We start from the raw sequence: 18,650 nt of genomic DNA, 5'->3' as shown, positions 1-18,650 counted from the left end.
GAAAGAAAGAAGAAAGAAAGAAAGAGAAACCCTGTTCTCTACTAAAAACACAAAAATGAGCCAAGCGTGGTAGTGGGCACCTGTAATCCCAGCTACTCGGGAGGCTGAGGCAGGAGAATTGCTTGAAGCTGTGAGGCGGAGGTTGCAATGAGCTAAGATGGCACCACTGCACTCCAGCCTGGATTACAGAGTGAGACTCTGTCTCCAAAACAACAACAACAAAAAAATCAAAAAAATAAATACAATGGAAACCAAGGAAGTCCACTGTTGCCTGCTCGAGATGCTGAGCACGAAGCCTGCTCTCCTGATTCCAACAAGAAACTAGCAAGTGTGGAGTGATAGGAAGAACACACTCATAGCCAGTGGAGACTTGCTCCTTGACAAATTAGAAAAATTATACTGGAATCCCGGCACTTCGGGAGGCCTAGGTGAGTAGATTGCTTAAGCCCAAGAGTTTGGGACTAGCCTGGGCAACATGGCAAAACCCCATCTCTAAAAAAAAAAAAATACAAAAATTAGCTGGGTGTGGTGGTGGGTGCCTGTAGCCTCAGCAATTCAGGGGGCTGAGGTGGGAGGATCGCCGGTGCCTGGAGGCAGAGGTTGCAGTGAGCCGAGATCCCGCCATTGCACTCCAGCCTGAGCAACAGAGGGAAATTCTGTCTTGAAAAAATAAATAAATAAATAAAGACTTAGAAGGGTGCTAATTTTCTTCCTTTAGGAGTCAGTTGTCATAAATATTTTTTTACAGCAAATTCACGTACTATGCTATTTAAAGTGTACAGTTCAATTGTTTTCAGTATATACAAAAAATGGTACAACCATCACCGCAGTCTAATTTAGAGCATTTGTGTCCCCCTCTAAAGAACCCTGTACTCATTAGCATCTCTCCTTGCTCCGACCCCTCTAGCCCTCAGCAAGCACTAATCTTTTTTTGTCTTTATGGATTTGCCTATTCTGGACGTTTCATATAAATGGAATCACACATTGTGTGGTCTTTCGTGACTAGCTGCTTTCACTTGGCAGAAGGTTTTCAAGGTTCTCCCGTCTTGTAGCACGGATCAGTACTGGAGCCAGGTATTTAATGCTGCATCCTGAGTTCGGGTCAAACTACCTAAAATATGAGTCCCCCACTTCAGGAAGCGCCGCTGTAATGAATAAAGAACCTTTTGGGGGAATCATAGCTCAGTCTCTTGCTAGTTCCAAGCGGGCTGGTTCAGGCTTCCCTGCCATGGTGTTGAGGGAGGAGGTTTATCTTTCAGCTGTCCTTGGGACCGGGCAGGAACTGGTTCAAATGTTACTGCTACTCTATCCTCCTTCCTAAATCAGGACTCTGGGCGCTCCTGGGAATCACTGTCTGTTCCTGCTCTCTGGGAGTGTGAATGAGTCACTGGGTGAGCATGACAGCAGCACCTGTGTGTGCTGGTCTGGGGTGAGAAGCCTGGGCCAAGGGGCAATGGAGGGGAGAAAGAAGCAGGTGGCCACGAGGTCGGCAAGGTGCTGCTCGACTTGTACCCCTCAGCCAGCACTCCCTGCCTCTACCCTTACACTTGTTTTGGCTGCAGGAAGCTGTTTTAGGTGGCAATCGTTTGACATGTGTAGGTGCTGTCTTCCCAGACACGCTGTGCTCAGTGATTGCCCCAGCTCCGCAGTGTATACTTTTTGTAGTTCTTGGTAGCTACCAACGTTTTCAGCCCCTAACTAGTGTAGTACTTGTTTTAATCCTCTCATGGATTGTGTGAGGTAGGTGATCTTTTCCCCATTCACAGATGAGAAACTGAGCCTCAGGATGGTCACATGACTGGTCCAAGGTCTTATGATTAGGAATCATAAGATACCCAGAAGGCAGAGCCGTCTCTTGTGTACCATGAAATGGGACGTTTACCTTGGGTACTCCCTTTGGAGTGTGTTACTGGAGCTTGAGCAGAGACTTGGGGAATCTTCTGGGGATGAGGCCAATAATGTGTTGGGGATGGAGATGAGGAACACTCGGTGTTATGTTTTGGAGACTTGCCCTATACCCAAGGACCTCCAAGTCTTTCTATTAGTCAAGACCCTTTGGGAAGTGAGTGAAAGAACTCAACTCAACCAACTTGAGCAAGGAGAATTGATTGACTCATGTAAAGAAAATAACCAGGATAAACCTGCCTTCAGGTATGGCTGGATCCAGGGGTTTAAAGGTTGAAGCTGCTGCCTCACCTCACAACCCTGGTTCATATTCCTGAATCAATTGGGGGGTAGGGTAGGGGGAATGCTCTGTTTTGATTGGCCGGTGCTGGGTCAGGTGCATGTCCTTGGAAGTGGAGGCATGGTCAGTCCTACTTGAACCGCATAAACCGAGAAGAAAACCTGGGACCCTTGCCTCAGAAGCAGTGCGAATGGATGCTGAGCAGGTTTCAGACTACAGGCGTCCTCCTTGTGGGTGGTAGAGAAGCCACCATTCACCTCTCTGGCTTTGCTGCCAACTTGCCATGGGACCCTGAGCAAGCTGCTTCCCTTCTCTGAGTCTCTGTTTCCCCATCTGAACAGTGGTGATCTTTAAGCTCACACAGCTCTGAACTTCTGAGGCCAACAGGTTTTGTCTAGCCAACAGCTTGGCATCCTAGCTTGACAGATCCAAGCTATGACTTAGGAATGCATGGCCTTCAGAAACCCTGGGGTCGGACCTGGGGCTGGTGCCTGGCCTCTTGTTCTTGCCCATCCTGGCAGGGTACAGCCTGTGATGTGGGAGGGAAGGGTTCTGAGGAGGGTTCTTTGCACATCCCCAGCATTCTCCGTCTATAATTGGCTCCGAATGAAATGATCTCATCCCTGAACACTGGGGAAGAAAGGGTGGGGGTGAAACAGCTCGCTGGCAGCATCTGACATAGTTTGTGACTAACCTGCTTTCCTCCTGAGGCAGGGAGAGACTGTCCGCTCTCTCGAAGACAATGTACAGTTTTGAGAAAAAAAATAAGTCTTGGTAAACAGATTGAGGAGGCTCTAGCCTCTTGAGCTTTCGGGAGGCCCAAGGCGTCTCTCCTCTCTGCCCAAACCACGTGTCTTTTTGACCCTAGCTCACAAGTCAACCTGACCCATGCTATTACCATTCCCCAAACTTTTCCCATCAAACCCTGGCCGGGAAGGTTGTGAGTGTAGCCAGTCCACCAAGCAATTTGTCCCTTATGGATTCTCGATTGAGTTTTGTGGCCGGCTGAAGCTTGTTTAAATGCCCATACATTAATTTTGAAAAATGAGCTCCTAATCAACTTTTAAAAAGCTTGTCACAGCACCATCTGTTTGGCGTTTGTCACTATTGCATTACATAAGAGGAAAGACATTTTTAAAGAATGCGGCTACATTTAGTAATTGGATCGCCGGAGAGGAGCCAAGCCGGGGCGGATGGCACCGTGATTCAGAAATGCCACAGGCCCTTCTCTGGGGTGTGGTGGCCTCCCCAAATTCCACGCGGTCTTGGCAGAGACCTGAGTGCAGCCCAGCTTGGGAGACAGGCTTGGGGTGGCTTCTCTTCCTTTTGCCTTGGTCTCCCTCTTATTTTTTCCATTTGTTCTCCCTCACCCCTTGCCACCCCAGTAATTAGCAGTGACCGAGTGGCTTCACTTCCCTGAGTCCCAGTTTCCTCATCTGGAAAATGGGATTCACAAGAGCACCATCTTACAGCGCTGGTGTGAGGTTTAGATGCATTACTGCCTATGGTGCCTGGCATGTGGTGAGTGCTTTATAAGTATTGCTATTTTATAAAGCTATGTCTGATGCACAGTAGGTGCTGAATAGGTGTTCGTTTTCCTTCCTTTTCCCCTTCTTTTTATTTAGTTATTTATTTAGAGACAGGGTCTTTCTCCGTTGCCTAGGCTGGAGCACAGTGGTGCAAGCTTGGCTCACTGCAGCCTTCATCTCCTAGGTTCAAGTGACTCTCCCACCTCAGCCTCCTGAGTAGCTGGGACTACAGGTGTGCACCACCATTTTTTTGTATTTTTTGGTAGTGACGGGCTTTCACCGTGTTGGCCAGGCTGGTCTGGAACTCCAGCCTGGTCTGGAACTCAAGTCATCTGTTGGCCTCGGCCTCCCAAAGTGCTGGGATTACAGGCATGAGCCACTGTGCCCGACCCCTTCCTTCCACTTAATTCAGCAAGTTCTTAGGAGGTGCCCATGTTTGAGGCAGAGCTGGCTTCAGGCTCATGCAAGGCCATTTGCACAGGGCCCCAGCATGCTTTACACTCAGAAGCAACCTGAGCTCGATTTAGTGTTCTGCTGTCGCTGGCTTGACATTCTTAACTTTTGAACAAGGGACCCTGCATTTTCATTTTGTATTGGACCCCACAAATTATGTAGCCAGTCCCATCTGGAGGTCTAGAATGAGGTTATGGCTTATTTGACCATCCGATATTGAAAATAACAATGGAGTCAACATTTTAAAACCAGGAGAGTTCACACAACAGTCTGGCTTATTTTAGAAAATTAGAACATCTTGCCACTGTGAGTCTGCATTCCCACACACTGCCACACGGGCTGGAGCTGGAGTCCTCTACACAGGCCACATCCGTGACTGTCCCCACCAGTCCTGGAGGCTTTGGACTGCGTCTCTTTGCCCATTTACAGAGCTTCCAGCCTAATGGCTGGGATGATGGGCTTTGCAGCCAGGTATGTATTTAGCTTTACTATCATTCAATCATCTCAGTAACCTCTCTCTAGGGTAGTAAGGATTAACTAGTTAGTATATACAAAGCGCCTGGAATATGTTGTACTGTTACTGCCACTGTTCTGCTCTATCCTGGTGCAGAAGTTCAGACCCCAAGTCTGAGAGCTGCCCTCCAGGAGCCAGAAGCTGCACTTGGCCGCTGGCTGTGAGTGCGTCTCCACCTGCCATCCCACGCAGCATCCGTTGTCAGCGTTCGCTTTCTTTCCCTCTACCTGCAGCACCAGAGTTCTCACCTCGGGCCTGCCCTCCTAGCATTATTTTGAGGGAAGGGCCTTCTGTCCTGTAAATAGGCTGGGTCATCCCTGCCTCGGGGCCTTTGCACCCGCTGCACTTGCTTCCTAGAATACTTCTTTTCCCATAGCTTTGCTTGGCCATCTTCTTATTTTGGTCTAGCTCAAATGGTACTTCCTCAGGGAGGCTTTTCCTGATCACTTGAGAAAAGTAGCCCTGTCCTCTTTCCCCCGTCACACACATGCACCGATATTATTTTCTTCCCAGAATTGGTTTGTCATGTATCTCCCAGAGGACCAGGTCTTCCTTGGTCACTGCTATGTCACCAACACTTAGGCCATTGCCTGGCACATGGAAGGTGTTCAATAATTATCTGTTGAATGAATGAAGGAAGGAAGAAAAGAACTCATCAACTCCTCATGAAACCCTGTAAAGTAGGGACAAGAGATCTGAGTCATGGAGAAGGGACACCTCAAGGTCACGAAGCCAAGAAGGGGCAGGAAGGGCAGTGAGGACCCAGGTTTGCTGCTTCTACACCTCCTGTTCCCCCAACCACCCAGGTGGGAAGCAGGATGGATGTTTTGGATCTTTGGCTCACCCAGCCACCCAGAACAGGTCAAGTGTGCAGCAAGGTCCAGGACACAGCGTCTGAGGGTGGTGAGAGCGAGTCAGCCAGGCAGCCAGGAGGCAAGACTGTTTACAGGGACTGGCGGCTGTCGCCATGACAACCGGACAGCCTACAGCTTCCTGCGTCACCAGGGACGCAGGTTTGCTCTTGGCTGGGATGCAGTGGGGACAATGGAGGGGGGCGGGAAACACGGGGACCCTAAACACTCAGTCTAGGGGAAGGGGGTTCTCATTTCTGGTTTCCTTTTTTTGAGATGGAGTCTCACTCTATCACCCAGGCTGGAGTGTAGTGGTGTGATCTTGGCTCACTGCAACCTCTGCCTCCAGGGTTCAAGTGGTTCTCCTGCCTCAGCCTCCTGAGTAGCTGGGATTACAGGTGTGTGCTACCATGGCCAGCTAGTTTTTGTATTTGTAGTAGAGATGGGGTTTCACCATGTTGCCCAGGCTGGTCTGGAACTCTTGACCTCAAAGTGCTGGGATTACAGGTGTTACCCACGGTGCCTGGCCGGGAGTTCTCATTTCTGAGAATTGTTTGAAGGCTGGGAGGGCCTGGTGAGGCAACGTGTGTGTGTGTGTGGTGTGTGTGTGGTGTGTGTGGTGTGTGTGTGTGTGTGTGGTGTGTGTGTGGTGTGTGTGTGGTTGTGTGGTGTGTGTGTGTGGTGTGTGTGTGGTGTGTGTGTGGTTGTGTGGTGTGTGTGTGTGGTGTGTGTGGTGTGTGTGTGTGGTGTGTGTGGTGTGTGTGTGTGCTGTGTGTGTGTGTGTGTGGTGTCTGGGCTGTGTGGAGTCAGGCTGCCTGGGTTTGAGTCTCAGCTTTGCCTCTTCCGTGCCGTGGCATGTGGGCAAGTGAGTTAACCTCTAAGTGCCTTAGTTCCCTCTAATGTAAAATGAGGTGAATGGTAATACCTCATAGGACTGTTATGAGGATTAAATGAGATAATACTCTCACGGCACTTATTGTGTACCTTGCATTGTTCCTTAATTCTTGGCATCAGTCTGCATCTGGCTCTGGGTTGCCTTCCTGCTGGCGTAGTGGGAAATTTGGCATCAGTCATCCTCAGGGATCCCCACTTCCCTGGCCATTTTCATTCATTCAACAAATACTTGTTTGTTGAATACCTATTCATGCTGTCATGCTGCAACAATGCTGCGTGCCAGGTATTGTTCTAAAGGCTGAGACCACAGCAGTGAAGAAAGCAAGCAAAATCCCTGCAAGAGTAGAGCTGATGCTCTCGTGAGGTAGAGAGATATCAGATATGCCATGAAGGAAAATAGCTATTATATCAGATGATAATGAGTCCTAAGAAGGAAAAGAAAGCAGGGCTGGGAGATTCCAGCTGTAAGGGGATGTTGCAATTATAGAAAGCAGTGGGGTTATGAGTGTGTCAGGGAAGGCCTCACTGAGAAAGTGACCTTTGAGGACAACTTGAAGGAGGTAAAAGAGGGAGTTACATGGTTATTTGCAAGAGCATTCCAGGCAGAGGGAACAGCAAGTGCAAAGGCCCTGAGGCAGGAGCACGAACATGTATGTGACTGTGTCGTGTAGTCAAACCTCTCGGTGCGTCTGTGTGTGTGATGTTATGTGGCGCACATTGGTGGCATAGAGATGGTTAAGCCTGTACACATGGGTGGCAATGCACATGCATGTTTCTTCCTGTACAGGTTTGCTGTGTTCAGTCACAGAGGCTGAGCCTGCACTATTCAGGGAGTGCCATTCACACAGATTGCAATGAAATGGGACCTCCTGGAGCTGTGCAGTGCAGTGGCCCCGAGCATAGATGTAAGTAAATTGACGTAAAATGTCTGTGAAAATGTTCATATGTGTCTGTGTCTGGATATTTAAATATAAGTGACATGCAAATGTGTGTATATGGATGTCTTTATTTAAAATGTTGATATTTCATTCCTTATGGACTTTTGCATGAATATTGATTTTTAAAAATATTGCATTAGATATTATTTCTCTTGATTACTCAGTTTTTGGGTGCATCTTACATTTGCATCAGAGGCAAGTGCCTCACTCTCTTTATGGTGGTCCTCGCCCTGCCCGGGGCTGGGCAGTGAATGTGCAGGAGGCAGGGATGAGGCAAAGGAAGCCTCTCCTTCTGGCTCCTTCTGGCATCTGGGCTCATCAGCACATGACTAGAATCCAAACCCAATCTGAGCACATTTTGTTCCTTTAAAACAGTATTTATTGAGTGCTGACTGTGTGCCAGGGACTCTGCATGCATTATTTTATTTTATCCTTACCACCATCTCTGGGGGTAGATATTTGCTCATTCAATTGAACAGACATTTGCTTAGGGCCTACTATGTGCCAAGGGTACAAGCTGGCATTTGTGCTGGCCTGGAAGCCACTCACAATTTTTCTGGTAACAGCACCCCAGTTTTCCTTCAGGGAACCTAACCTCTTCCCTTTACTGTCCAAGTGGTTCCACTGGGTTTTCTGTACCCGTCTTCTCTCAGACTCCAGGGGTGGGCATGTGATCCAGGTCACCCAGTCAGCATAACTAGACATTAGTTACAGGATGAGTATCTGACCCAAGCTGGTCCAATCAGAGTGGATCCTGGAATTTTTGCTGCCCTGTTGGGAAAAAGAGCTCCCTTTCCATCAGGATTTCTAGCTGTAAGAATTCTATAACCCTGGAATTTCCAGTGAGAGTCCGCTACAAGGAGAGAGAGAGGAAAAACTCATTCCTTATGATATCTTTAGAGGCCCTGGATCCAGCCACACCTGAAGTCAGTTGCCCTAAGATTTTTCAATTCTATGAGTTTATACTTGTTTTTCTTTTTAAAAAACAGTTTGAGAGGGTTTGAAATCCTGAAAAGCTGAAATCCTGCGCTTGGCATCTTGGTGCATGATCTCCTTTAATTCAGAGACGAATCTAGTGGTGAAGGGGCTGTGATCGTGAAAGAACTGATCCTCGGGGAGGGAGGTGACTTATCCAGGGTCACACAGCAGGTTAGTAGTTGGAGCTTGAATTCAAGCCCAGGTCTCTGCTCCTGAGACTTTCTGCCATTCCACACGGTCTCAGCTCTGGACAAGAGGATCTGTGTGAGTATTAGTGAAACAGACCTGAGTCCTGTTATGGCCACTGTTTTGCTCTGTGACCTTGATCAAGTCATTTCGCCAGTATGAGCCTTAGCTTCCCATCTGGAAAAATGGTAGCGCTTACCCCATCATGTTGTCATGAGATGATCCATGTGAGCAAAGTGCTCAGAACAGGGTAGACATGTAGCAAGGAACATAAACTATTATTACCATGGCTCTCTTTTTTTAGACTTTTTTAATTCATAGATTTTTTTTTGGAATAGGTGGTGGTATTTGGTTACATGAGTAAGTTCTTCAGTGATGATTTGTGAAACGTTGGTGCACCCATCACCCAAGCAGTATACACTTCACCCAAGCGGTAGCCACTGAACCCAATTAGTAGTTTTTTTCCCTCACCCCCTTCCCACCATTTTTCCCCTGAGTTCCAAAGTTTATTGTATCTTTTTTTTTTTTTTTTGAGATGGAGTCTCACTCTGTCTCCCAGGCTGGAGTGCAATGGCGTGACCTTGGCTCACTACAACCTCTGCCTCCTAGGTTCAAGTGATTCTCTTGCCTCAGCCTCCCAAGTAGTTGGGATTACAGTTGTGTGCCATCAAACCTGGCTAATTTTTGCATTTTTAGTAGAGACAGAATTTCACCATGTTGGCCAGCCTGGTCTTGAATTCCTGACCTCAGGTGATCCGCCCACCTTGGCCTCTCAAAGTTCTGGGATGAGCCACTGCACCCGGCCCATTGTATCATTCTTGTGCCTTTGCATCCTCATAGCTTAGCTCCCTCTTATGACTGGGAACGTAATGTTTGTTTTCCATTCATACCGTGGCTCCCTCTTTGAGGGAAGAAAGGGGATCCAGGGGGCTCCCCGGCCACCCCTGTCCCATCCTTTCTGATGGCCACAGGCTCCCAGCAGCCCTTGATGGCACCTTCATCCATCTTCTGCCAGACACACAGAACTGGCTCACTTACCCGGGAAGCAGGCACTTAAGGAGGTGCTTCTCCGGTTTCTCTTTTAATTTTCATTACATAAATTTCACATTTCCTGGAATAGAGAACTTGAATGTCTGGACTCATTTGGAAATCGAGTCAGCAAAGGGCCTCATTTATATTAATGGGGCCTGGAATCTGACTTGAGACAAGGCAGAGACAAGGATGGATGGCAGCGGCTCCCAGGCTGAGTCCTCCAGGCTGAGCTCAGACGCTGCCTTGAGAAGCAGACGCCTCCAGATTTAGGTTGGGACTGTTCCCATTGTGTGGGGGGCTCCTGGATACAAAGGCAGTGTTGACACCCCTCTCCCACTGAAACTTTCCCAATGGCTGCTCACTGCTGCCAGGGGGAACTCCAGCCTGCTTGTCTTGCTTGACAAGGTGCTGCATGATAGACCCCTGCTAGCCTCCCCGCTCCTGCCCACCATTCTGCTCCCTCATCCTTCTTTAGCCCAGCTGGCCTCCTGAGAGCATTCCTGTCTCAGGGCCTTTGCACTTGCTGTGCTCTCTGCCTGAAAGGTTGTTATCCCAGCTCTTCCCATGGCTAGCTCCTTCCATGTCTTGTCTCACAGCCACTGTTTCAGGGAGGCCTTCCTTGATTGCCTATCTGGAGGAACAGTTTCTCTGCATCACACCCATTTCATTTTCTCCATCACAATAAGCAATAGCTTATATTTTCTTATTTACTTACTTGACTATTTATTTATTGGCTGTCTTTCACATGAGAGTATAAACCCCATGAGAGCACAGACTACATGTCTCATTCACCTTTGTCCCCCTAGGATCTGGCTCAGAGAGACAGATTTCTTAAGCACCTTGATAAATATTTGTGGAATGAATGCTTGCGCTCATTCAGCAAACCCTTTCTGAGTGCCTACCAGGTGCCAGGCTCTATTCTGGGTGCTGGGAACACAGGTAAGAAAAAGACAGGTGCAGTGACTCACACCTGTAATCCCAGTATTTTGGGAGGCCAAGGCAGGTGGATCACTTGAGGTCAGGAGGTCAAGACCAGCCTGGTCGACATGGTGAAACTCTGTCTCTACTGAGGATGCTGGGTGTGGTGGCATGCACCTGTAATCCCAGCTACTCAGAATTACTTGAACCTGGGAGGTGGAGGTTACAGTGACCTGAGATCGTGCCACTACACTCCACCCTGGGTGACAGAGCTAGACTCTGTCTCAATTAAAAAAAAAAAAGACAAGATTGTTGCCTGCATGGAACTTGTGGTCTGGCGCAGAGAGGAAAACACCATAGTAACGAACATTTATTGAGCGTGACAAGGATTTTACAAAGAGACATCACATTTCATCCTGACTACAGCCCTCAGAACTAACTGTTACTCGTACCAGTTCATGAAGCACAGAGAGGTGAAATAACTTGCTCAAGGTCAGACAGCTAGAAAATAGGAGCCAAGACTGTGGTCAGGCCATCCGGCTCCCTGCTCTGCTGGGTTAACCAGCTCACTGAAGCCACTGGGAGTTAAAGCCTTGTGCTGTGAAACCTGTAATGGGGGAGGCTCTGGAGGCTGCGGGAGCTCAGAAAAAGCACCTGATATATTAGGTTGGTGCAAAAGTAATTGCATTTCTTGTCATTGAAAGTGATAGCAAGAATCACAGTTGCTTTTTACAACCTAATAGCTTTTGACAGGGGAAAGGCTGAGCAAAGCCTCCTGAAAGATGCGGTGCCTTAGCTGTGTCTAGAACTTATTTATTTTTAACTTTACATTATAGCTTAAGAACTTCTAATATCTCCACACTGTCCACAGTTAAAATTTTAAGTAATGCATATTATTCCAGTGAGAGGCAGCATCATCCATCATTGTTGGGGAGTTTTGTGCTTGCAATTTTCAGGTTCTCTTTAACGCTTTGAGGACCAACTCCCTGGCTTACTGGAGTAATGTAGCGCTCAGGTTTCAGCTCCTCCCTTTACTTGGCTCTGAGGATTCTTCATTCCTGGAACAAAGGGCATCTCCAAAGTCACCAACATGGGACATAATGGATAACTAGTAGTCCCTGCCCCCTTCTCCATCCCTGCCTTGATGCCAGGTGAGATCCCCACCCGAAGAAAGGCTGAGCTTACATTATCTCCAGCTCAGCGGGTCCTTGGAAATTAGATTGTTTTAAGGAAATAAAGAAATGTGATGTTTCAACAATACACTAGGAACAGTGGTTGCCTTTTCAGAGAGAAGCTGGGTGGCCAAAGGATGGGGTAAGAAGGAAATTTTCAGGCCAGGCGCAGTGGCTCACACTTGTAATCCCAGGACTTCGGGAGACTGAGGCGAGAGGATCCCTTGAACTGAGTCCAGGAGTTTGAGACCAGCCTGGACAACATGGGAAAACCCTGTCTCAAAAAAACCAAACCAAAACAAAAAACCAAAATTAGCTGGGTGTGGTGCATGCCTGTCATCCCAGCTACTCAGGAGTCCGAGGTTGGAGGATGACCTGACCTGAGTATTTGAGGCTGCGATGAGCTGTGGTTGCGCCACTGAACTCCTGCCTGGGTGACAGAGGGAGACCCTGTCTCAAAGGATAAAAGAGAAGAAGGAGATCTTCTTGCAGATCCTTTTGTATCTTTCCCATTGGGCACCATGTGACATTATTACTGAGTAAAAAAATGGAAACATTTAAAAACAAAATGTAGAAGAAGTTAATGTGTTATTTCTGCATATCAGTCTGTGGACTAAGTTTTATACGACGCACTCATTTTCTTTATCTACTTCAGCAGTGTGTGAAGTAGCTATTATTGCCTCTGCCTGACAACTAAAGAAATGGAGGCCTGGAGAGGCTCACGTGGCATATTAGTGTGAGAACCGAGACTCTGCTGGGTGCAGTGGTTCACGCCTGTCGCCTCAGTACTTTGAGAGGTTGAGGCAGGTAGATTGCTTGAGCCCAGGAGTTTGAAACCAGCCTGGGCAACATGATGAGACCCCATTTCTATTAAAATAAAAAAATAGAACAATTAGCCAGGCATGGTGGTACACACCTGTAGTCCCAGCTACTTGGGAGGCTGAGGCAGGAGAATCGCTTGAACCCCAGAGGTGGGGGTTGCAGTGAGCTGAGATCGTACCACTACACTCCAGTCTGGGTGACACAGTGAGACTCTGTCTCAATTAAAAGAAAAAAAGAATCGAGAGTCTACTCCAGGCCTTCTAACCCGTCCAGGGAGTCTCCACTTCTCCACGTACCTCTTCCTTCACCGGCGGAAGCCATGCCAAGGTGTGGAATGAAGGGCGGGGATACCTCCCTAGTCATCACTTACTGTAGGGTGGTCACGTGTCACACTGGTGTTGTGCAATCTGGGCTCAAATCCTGGGGCTGTCCCTGGCCTGCTGCATGACCTTAGGTAAATCACAAAACCTCTTGGGCCTTGACTCTGTGGCAGCTGACCTCCAAGACCGCTCCAGTGACTCTCACCTTCCGGCATTCCCTCCTTTGTATGGGCCTCTTCGGCAGTGAATAGGGCTGACCTGTGGGACCAACAGGGTATTTTGGAAGTGATAGTATGTGTGACTTCTACAGCTAGATAAGAAAAGGATATTCTAACAATGGAATATTATTCAGCTTTAAAAAGGAAAGACATTCTGGCATATGCTACAGCATAGATGAACATTATACTCTGTGAAATAAGCCAGCCACAAAAGGTTACACATTGTATGATTCCATTTATATGAGATACCCAGAATAATCAAGTTCATGGAGACAGAAAGTGGAGTGGTGGTTGCCAGGGGTGGGGGGAGGAGGAGTAGAGAGTCACTGTCAAATGGATGTGAAGTTTCAATCTGGGAATATAACAAAGTTCTGGAAATGGATGGTGCTGCTATTTGCCAAAAATGTGAACATACTCAAGATCATGGAAGTGCACAGTGAAAAATGGTTAAAATGATAAATTTTATGTCATGTGTATTTTACTGCAACAAAAATCTTTGGAGAAAAAGACATTATGGCTCCTCTCTTTCTCTTGATCTCTCATTCTGGGGGAAGCCAGCACCTACATTGTAAGGACACTCAAGAAACTGTTGACTTTTGGGGAGAAAAAAAAAAAAGAAACTCCGTGGAGAGATTCATGTGCTGAAGAATCGAGGCCTCCTGCCGTAGCTCCACAGCAATTTGCCAGCATGTGTGGGAGCCATCTTAGAGGCAGCCCCTGCAGCCCAGTAAGCCCCCAGAGGATGTCACCCCGGCTGACATTTTTTTTTTGAGATGGAATCTTACTCTGTTGCCCAAGCTGGAGTGCAGTGGCACAATCACAGCTCACAGCAGCCTTGAACTCCTGGACTCAAGCCATCCTCCCCCTTCAGCTTTCCAAGTAGCTGGGACTCCAGGTGTGTACCACCATGAACAGCTAATTTTATTTTTATTTTTGTAGAGATGGGGGTCTCACTATTTTGCCCAGGTCAGTCTCAAACTCCTGGCCTCAAGCGCTCCTCCTGCCTCAGCCTCCCAAAGTGCTGGGATGACAGGCACGAGCCACCGTGCCTGGCCCTGGCTGATGTCTGTCTTGACTGCAACTTTACAAGAGAGTCTGTACAGGAACCATCCATCTAAGCCACTCTCAAATACCTGTGCCGAAAAACTGTGTGAAATGTAAGTGTTGATTGTTGTTTTAAGCTGCTAAGTGTTAGGGTACTTTGTTACACAGCAATGGGTAACGAATACAGTTCTTCATCTGTAAACTAAGGATTGTGGTAATTTCACAGTGTCATCGGTGATGATAATTTCATGGTGACTCCTCTGATGATGACTTCATAGTCTGTATTTCTTAGGGTTGTTGCTAAGAAATTAGCAAATGCTAATTAGTGCTTGGAGCAGTGTCTGGAACCCAGTAAATGCTGAATAAATATTAACTGGTTTGATTTTATGTTCTTTGTGATTTCTGGCTCTGTGAGATGCTGAGCCTGAACAATAGAGCCCCATTTTTTTTTTTTTTTTTTGAGACAAAGTCTCACTCTTTGTATTCCACCCAGGCTGGAAAACAATGGCATGATCTCAGCTCACTGAAATGTTTACCTCCCAGGTGCAAGCAATTCTCCTGCCTCAGTCTCTCAAGTAGCTGGGATTACAGGTATACACCACCACACCTGGCTAGTTTTTGTATTATTAGCAGAGACAGGGTTTCACCATGTTGGTCAGGCTGGTCTCGAACTTCTGACCTCAGGTGATCCACCTGCCTCAGCCTCCCAAAGTGCTGGGCTTACAGATGTGAGCCACTGTGCCTGGCCTAGATTCCCATTAAAGAACATAACTAGGCTGCAGGCTGCAGTGGGGTGATAGAGATGGTTACAATGAGAGCTACTGTTATTGAACACTCACTCAATGCCTGTTCATAAACCCTTCATAGCCTTCCATTGAAGCTTCAGCAGCAGCCCCTTGAAGTAGATGCTATTATTTCCCCATTTGCTAGACTAGAAAATCAAGGTCCAGAGAGAGAAAATGACTGGCCCTAAATCACATGGAAAAGAAGTGGGGTAGCTAAGATCTGACCTCAGATGTTTAGACCCTAAAGTTTCTATTGTGAACCACTAGGCTGAACTGCCCCTTGACTCCCCACCCCCAACCCCCGCTCGCAATGCAAAGCTTATCTTTTCAATTTACCAATTTCTTGCTTATTAGTTTGAAGTTTATTGCCCACACATCGGAATGGAATAATTTGTTCCTTCACTTCCCATCTGCAGAGTGTCAAACGCCTTTGCACTTGGGAGGCTGGAGAGTAGATTCCCTTAGAAGTTTGTTCTTGTGATTCAGGTGCCCTCTCCCTGGCTATCCCCTTCAATAGCTCGGATTGGGAATAAGAGTGCACACATGAACAGAACAGTGCAGAAACATCTGTCCGGCCTTCGTTCCCTGCAGAGTCTCATCAGAGGTGGTTCCATTAGCCCCAAGCCTTTACAGCCTGGCACCTTCAGACCCGCCACCAGCTGGCTCTCCTAAGATTTGCTGTGGGGCATGTGGTCCTCAGGGGCGCCAGGTCCTCAAACAGGCGATGAGCTCAGGGCATGGGCATTGCCACACCTGCTCCTCTCCCCAAGGAGGGGAGAAAGCTGTGCAGCCACTGACAACATGGCCTTTTATGAGCTTGAATCTGGTGTGCATACTTGTGTGTGGGCAGGAGAGCAGACGGGGACCCAGCCAAGGCTGACAGGGGTCAGAGGGAAGGGCAGGGGTGTTTGCGGGTGCCTGTGATGTGGCAGTGGCTGAGCTGGGCCCGTGTGCCTGCACATCATTGTGTTTCAAGTATTTTTGACTGTTAAGTTGCAGGAAGAAGTATATTTTGCAGTATTACCTGTAATATGCACACACAATTGACATGAAAGTTTTATGAATCTGTATTTACCTTTTATGAGCAATGCATGCTGACCTCAATTCCATTCTAGTTTATTCTACTCCAGTCTATTTTATTCTTTCATTACAAAATTGCTGGTCATGACCCATGAAACATATGTCAAAACCCCCAAACGCAGGGGTTCGTGATCTGGGTCTACAAATTTGTATAGAATAAAACTATATAATTTTATTTTCACTCACCTCTAGTTGAGGTATAGCGCTTCCTTTAGGTATGGCTATAGGCAACAAATCATAGTAATGTATTCCAGTAACATTGTCACATACACAAAAATCACAGGCTGGGAGTGGTGGTGTGTACCTGCAGTCCCAGCTACTCAGGAGGCTGAGGTGGGAGGATCGCTTGAGCTCAGGAGGTCAAGGCTGCAGCAAACTATGATCATGCCATTGCACCTCAGCTGGAGTGACAGAGTAAGATCTTGTCTCTAGAAGAAAAATCACAGACTGTTTTGTATCTCATTATGGTTGTTGCAAATGTCTCAAAATAACATAATCTTCACAACCTCAAAATTGTGGTCGTTACTATACTTAGTGCTAGATCTTTTTTTTTATTTATTTGAGACAGGGTCTTGCTGTGTTATCCAGGCTGGAGTTCAGTGGCTCAGTCACAGCTCACTGGAGCCTTGAACTCCTGGCCTCAAGTTATCCTCCTGCCTCAGCCTCCCAAAGTGCTAGGATTACAGGTGTGAACACTGGGCCTGGTTATTTAATTTGTTAATAGAGAAGCACTTGTATTACTACATCACACATCTAAAATATTTTGATAATTGCATTTCAGTAGGTTTCCTTTGCAGCCTATGTATTTGGCTAAGTGCAATGGCTCATGCCTATAATCTCAGCACTTTGGAAGACCACAGCAGGAAAATTGCTTGAGGCCAGGAGTTCGGAGACCAGCTTGGGCAACATAGTGAGACCCTGTCTCTACAAAAATTATTAAGAGACCCATCTTAAAAAAAAAAAATAACTGGGTATGGTGATGTGTGCCTGTAGTCCCTGCTACTTGGGAGGCTGAGGTGGGGTGGGGGGTAACTTGAGCCAGAGAGATCGAGACTACAGTGAGCCATGATCGTGCCGCTGCACTCCACCTGGGTGACAGAGTGAGACCTGTCTCTTAAAAAAAAAAAGAGAGAGAGAGAGAGGAAAATCCCTTATGTATTGACATTCAAGTATTTTTCTGAGTCTGAGAAGGGGATGTGGGTTTCATCAGACTTGTGAGAGGGTCCATGACACACAGAGTTTGGCTGCCCCGGTGGGTCCTGATAAGCAGTTCATGAAATGCTGCCCCATGCTGAAAGCTCCTGGGGGGCAGAGCTCTGGAGTCTTGAACCTCGAGCCCAGTGTGGAAATCACGTCGGTGGCCAATGTTTCCATAGCACATATGGTGCCAGCCTATGTACGAGGCCCTTTGCATGGATTATTTCTTTTAATCTTTACACCAACTCTTGTGTGAGGGGTACTATTCTTAGCCCCATGTCTCTGTCTCTTTACCCAACTTCATTTTTCTTCTTAGCACCAGAAGTGTCATATATTTTTATCTGTTTATTGGCAGCCTCCCCCACTGGGATGTGTGTCTCTTGAAGGCAGGGATTTGCTTTGCTCAGTGCTTCATCTCCAAAATATCAAAATATGCAAGACTTAAGGGGATACCAAAAACTCAGGAATCATGCCATGTCACATAACATGTTCACACACACGCAACCTCAGAAATCAAAATAAGGAATATTTTACTGCCTTTTTTTTTTTTTTTTTTTTTTGGTAGGGGAACAGGGTCTCGATCTGTCAACTGGGCTGGAGTACAGTGGTGTGATCATGGCTCACTGCAGCCTTCAATTCCTAGGCTCAAATGATCCTCCTGCCTCAGCCTCCAAAGTAGCTGAGACTACAGGCACACAACACCGTACCCAGCTAATTTTTGTATTTCTTGTAGAGTTGGGGTATAACCACGTTGCCCAAGCTGGTCTCCAACTCCTGGGCTCAAGTGATCCTCCTGCCTTGGCTTGCAAAGTTCTGGAATTACGGGCATGAGCCACTGTGCCCTGTCTAGTAATATTTTTAAAAATAAAAATTAATGCCAAAATCCATAAACAAAATATCAAAATTTCAAATAAAATTAGGATCCAATCCCCTGTGTGTGTACATTACTGCTGGATCTCCTTACCCTATTCCTTGTCCTGGGGGGCTTAAAACCTAACGGTTGCTAAAGTGAATTAGCCTCATTCTGCAGATGGGGACATTGAAGCAAGGAGGCTCGAGACTTTCTGGGTCGGCGCCAAGAGCCAGTAAGTGGAGTGGAGCAGTCAGGATTTTGAACTCAGGCGATCTAATTCCAGACACAGCTTTCTTAAACCCTGCACAGCCAGCCCTGTGAATTATCATGCTTGATCCTTTTGGTAGTGCTAGTAACCTGGTAAAATCAGATCGATTTGACTTAAAACCCCAATTTTGGCCAGGTGCAGTGGCTCACACCTGTAATCCGAGCACTTTGGGAGGCCGAGGTGGGTGGATCACTTGAGGTCAGGAGTTCGAGGTCAGCCTAACCAAAATGGCAAAATCCCATCTGTACTAAAAATACAAGTGGATGTTGCAGTGAGCCAAGATCATGCCACTGCACTCCAGCCTGGATGAGAGTGAGACTCTGTCTCAAAAGAAAAATCCCAGTTTTGCCTCTTCCTAGCTGGGCGAACTTGGGCAAGTCATCTCAGTGCTCTGTGCATGGATTAAAGACGGT

Source organism: Callithrix jacchus, chromosome 5 (assembly GCF_049354715.1).
Source record: "Callithrix jacchus isolate 240 chromosome 5, calJac240_pri, whole genome shotgun sequence".
NCBI lineage: Eukaryota > Metazoa > Chordata > Mammalia > Primates > Cebidae > Callithrix > Callithrix jacchus.
This window is presented reverse-complemented; position numbering follows the sequence as displayed.